Source organism: Myotis davidii, unplaced genomic scaffold (assembly GCF_000327345.1).
Source record: "Myotis davidii unplaced genomic scaffold, ASM32734v1 scaffold709, whole genome shotgun sequence".
Lineage (NCBI taxonomy): Eukaryota > Metazoa > Chordata > Mammalia > Chiroptera > Vespertilionidae > Myotis > Myotis davidii.
Window position 1 is genome coordinate 124,088 of NW_006300219.1, and position 5,124 is coordinate 129,211.

Genomic DNA, 5,124 nt, shown 5'->3' on the forward strand with positions numbered 1-5,124 from the left:
GCATTATGCTAAGTCAAATAAGCCAGTGGGATAAAGATAAATATCACATGATCTCACTCATTTCTGTTCATTGAGTGGTTGCTTCCTGACGAAGGAATATAATGAAAAACATAAACTGATGATCAAAAATAGACCCAGAGACAGAAAAGCATCGGAGAGACCACCAAACCTCAGAGGGAAGGTATGGGAGGGTGGGGGTAAGGAGGAGAGATCAACCAAAGGACTTGTATGCATGCATATAAGCCTAATGGACACAGACAACAGGGGGATGAGGGCATGTGAGGTGCGTGGGGGGACAATGGGGGAATAAGGACACATGTGTGATACCTTAATCAATAAAGAAATTTAAAAAATCAAACAAATAAAAAATAAAATTCAAAAATGGGGGGAAAAAGCGGTGGTACATTTACACAATGGAATACTATGCATCTGTAAAAAGAAAGGATCACTTACCGTTTGAGACAGCATGGATGGGCCTGGAGGCTATTACACTAAGAGAAATAAATCAGTCAGAGGAAGACAACTATTACATGGTCTCAGTTATATGTGAAATCTAATGAACAAAATAAACTGATGAATAAAATAGGTCGAGACATGGAAGCATGGAACAGACTGTTGAGTCTCAGAGGGAAGAGGGGTGGGGTGCGGTGAAAGAGATTAAACAAAGAACTTATATGCATATCCCATGGACACAGACAATAGTGAGGTGAAGGCCTGGGGTGGGTTGGGGACTGGGTGGAGGGGTAAAATGGGGGTCATCACTGTAATAATCAACAATAAAAAAAAGAAGAAAGTAAAGTCTAAAGCCTTGCGTTTTCTCTAAAATTTTTATAAGCTGAGATCCAACAGAAGGAATTTAATTCATATCAGGAGTAGACCAGGGTGTCTTTTCTGGAAGAAATACCACTTAAGTTGAAATGACACAGTTTGTTTGAGCTAAGTCCAAGTATTTTAGAACATGTTTCCTTCACTAGTTTTGAAAGTCCAAAATAGTGGATCTAAAAAGAAAGCCTAAAGGTTTTTTCTCTGAATGGAATTTTCCATCTTATTCTTGTTACTGTTTTTACCAAGTTCCCATTCCTTTCTGTTATTTCTCTCCATGCCCATGCATCTTCTCTAGTAACCCAAGGTTTATTTTGATGAAACATGTTGGCCGTGCTCAGAATCAGTGGAAACAAGCACTTAGTCTTCAAAGTTTAAAAATATTTTCAGATTATATAAAAGACTGTTTTCTTTTTCAAAATCTAAGAGAAAAATCTTACACCATTTGAGGAACTTCTTGTTGGGAACAATCTGAATTATGGATTTTATTGTTTTTTCATTCTCGGGGGTGGGGGGCAAAGCAGGCACTGTGCTCCTCAGTCATGTGATTAAGATCACCCCATTTTTGTTCTTTGCTCCAAGGTTTCTGGACTGGAAAAGAAGTTGGTGGCCTATGTAATCCACCAAAAAATATGGCAATTTGATAATATACTGTATCTATAAAAGAATTTCAAAGACTACTGTCTATTTAGTTCTGGATAACACTTTATGGAACATATGTCATCTGAAGCAAAGCTCAAGTAAGTGACACTGTATTGGATTGTTATCTTGAACTTCAGTTACCTGTGAGTTTTTAATCAGAGGAAGGGGGAGATATACTGGAGAGAGAGTGAATAGATGATTGTCCTTTCCATGGCTGAGTTGAAGATTATTCATTTATACCTCCTTGATCCCAGCATCACTTAGTGTGAGTGGAACGTAGGAAAGAAAATTGGGAATGTAAGGCAATCACACAATCATAGAATCTCTGCCTAGGAAAGGACTTTAAAGCATTTCTATTCTACACAGTTATCTGTAGTTGAAATTACTCTATAATATCTCTGCTGTTACCTGATATCCAGTTATAATAAACAGTGAATAAGGCAATACACAATGAATATGGCTATCATTGTCCTTGGAAGGATGCAAGGTTCTCAGAAGGACCCTCTCACTGTTTGTTAATCTAAATGTTTTGTCCATAGGTGTTGACTTCCTTGACCTCAGGGATTTAATGTTGATGATCTGGTTAGATCCTTGGTCAGAATGCTGGGTTACACCTTCCATTTTTAGGCCTTATGATTCTAGGAAAACTTATTTATTCACTATTTTATTTTTCATGGAGGAGCGCCCAAGATGAGGTGAGGAAAAAGCTAATGATCTACAAGCACATAAGCTGTTCAAACATCTGTGGTCAGTACTTCCACTGGCCCTGTTTAAAGGTTTCTTCCCCTCTGCTCTAAGTCACTTGGTCTAGCTGTCTCAGGAGAAGGCTGCTGTATGCTCTGTCCTGTGGCCTGACCTTTGCTGAGGATTGTCTTACCAGGCATCTCAACAATCTGTTTCAGGCCAGAGATTTGAGTTCCTGGACTTTCCTTCCTGATGCTAATTTTTTCATTGCAGCTCCTGGACACCACTACCACCCCAGCCCCATTTCTTTCTCTTCTTTCTGTTTATTTGAGTCATAGAGTTTGCCAGTATGATAATAAAATATGTATATTAAATTAAAATAAAGTGAGCCATTGAAGATAAGAACCTCTTGATTAACAAGTATTACTCAGCTCCCAATATGTGTCAGGCATTCCCTTTGGATGTCTGTTTTTTACAGTTTTTTTTCTAATTCCATCTCACAATCTCTTTAAAATACATATTTCAAAATTGACAATCCTGTGGGTTTTTTTTTACTTTTGAAACATCATTTTAATGGTTTGTTTAGGTGGTTTTTCTCCACCCAGTCACAGTCCTTCCATTTTCTGCTCCAAGAGAGAGAGAGGTGGAGTTAGGTTCTACACCAAGGAGATTGTTGGCACTCAACTAATAAATGATATGGTAGACCAGGAGAGCTCTCAGGAGACATAATTATTGAAGCAGAGAAGAATGACAGGACTTTCAGTAGCAGAGCTACTTGAAGCCCCTTCAGAAAAAGGAGCTAGAATTTATCTTCCCTTTATTTTAGCAACCAGGCGTTCCTTTGTGGCTCCTAAAACCAAAGCTCTTTTCCACTCCATAGCTCACTAGTGATTAATTATAGTATAAATATACCTTTTCAGATGTAAGTAGCATTGGAGATGTCAAAATTCAAAGAGATATTAAATCCCATGGAACATTAGTATCAGAGCTAATAATAGAATTCAGGTCTTCTAACTACCAGCTCTACCTGCTATAATAACATGATTCAAGGGATCCACCTGAAAACAAGATTCAAAACAACAACAAATCTCCCCCTTCATCACTTGCTGACAAAGATAAAGTCTAAGAAATGCTTTTTAGCTGGACAGATGTTCAAAATATTTTCTAACACTCCTGTTTTCTCCTCTCTCGTGAACGAGGGCCACTGTAACCAGAAGGAAATACTTATTAGATGTATCAGGTTTTGTTAGCACTATAACCCTGAGGGGACAGTGGATGATGGTCAGTTCCCTTCCTTGAGGCGTCACAATAGCTGAATTGTTATGTGATGATGGGACCCATTTCCATGGCTGTGGCTACTGTCCCAGAAAGTAAATGGTCTGCTTCTCAGAAGACCCAGAATAAAGGAGGGACAGTAAATATAAAAGGCAATGCTATGAAAGTGGTCCCCTTGAGTGCAGATAATAAGGGGACCACGTATTTGCAGAGAATTTACAAGCAATGACAAAATCAATTATAAGTCTGCCACCTTTTTAATATCTCCATGTGCTGGCAATTCTAAACAATGTCCGTGAGTAAAATCTGACTTCTTGAAAAAACATATTTTTCACCTGTACTCTAATGTTTAGAACAACTGCTGAAGTTATTGTTGATTTTACATGCAAAAATATCCATATAACCTTCAAATTAGTACGCTTTATTTATGTACTCTTTAATAAACATGCTATTTTACATAGATGCTAATACAGGGAACTCCAATTTCACAACTGGCCCCCACTCACTCTGACTGATGTGTACATTTTTCTTTTCTTTTAAAAATAAATCTTTATTGTTCATATTATTACAGTTGTTCCTCTTTTTCCCCCCATAGCTCCCCTCCACCTAGTTCCCACCCTACCCTCTGCCCATACTCCCCAAATGTCCTTGTCCATAGGTGTACAATTTTTGTCCAGTCTCTTCCCGCACCCCCACACCCTCTTCCTCCCGAGAATTGTCAGTCCACTCCCTTTCTATGCTCCTGATTATATTCTATTCTCACCAGTTTATCCTGTTTGTTAGATTTTTTTATTCACTTCATTTTTAGATTCACTTGTTGATAGATATGTATTAATGACCACGATCAGTGGGTGGGGCGACCTAGGACCTTCTAAGATTGAAGTGCGTTGCTAACTCGGACAAGCAGCGGCGTTGGTAAAAAGGGTGTCATTGTGAGTATTGCAATCGCCCTGGTGTGAAATTATTGGAGTCCAAATCATTTTCAGACTTTTTCTAAGGACAAACTTACCTCTATTAAATCAAACGGATGAAATTAGGGAGACAAAGGTAAACAGAAGCTGGTCCCTTAGAAAAGGGGCCTAAGAAGAGACAGCAGAAAAGGCGGCGCTGATTGCTAAAATACCCGTCATCCCCTAACCTCCAGTTCCCAGCTGCTGTGCTCAGGGCCTGATACGCTAACTATTTGCCCCACCTGCTTGGCTCGGGTTTGCCAACTGCCCATCATTTGCTTATCTCCTTCACAACCTCATTCGCAGTCCCCAATTATTCAAACACGAACCTAGGCGCTGCTGTGAAGGTATTCTGTAAATGTGATTATAGTCCATAATGAATTGGCTTTACAAAAGGGGTATTATTCTAGAAGAGTAATGGTGAGCCTTTTGAGCTCGGCGTGTCAGCATTTTGAAAAACCCTAACTCAACTCTGGTGCCTGTGTCACATATAGAAATTTTTTGATATTTCCAACCATAGTTATACAAAGATTTATATTTTTGATATTTATTTTATATATTTAAATGCCATTTAACAAAGAAAAATCAACCAAAAAAATGAGTTCGCATGTCACCTCTGATATGTGTGTCATAGGTTCGCCATCACTGCTCTAGTCTGTTGTTGGATCTCTGTATATTATTCTTTATTTCAATCAGTGTATGCTTAATTTCTAATTGGTCCTTTTTTATCCTTGAGGGTCTCACTATATTT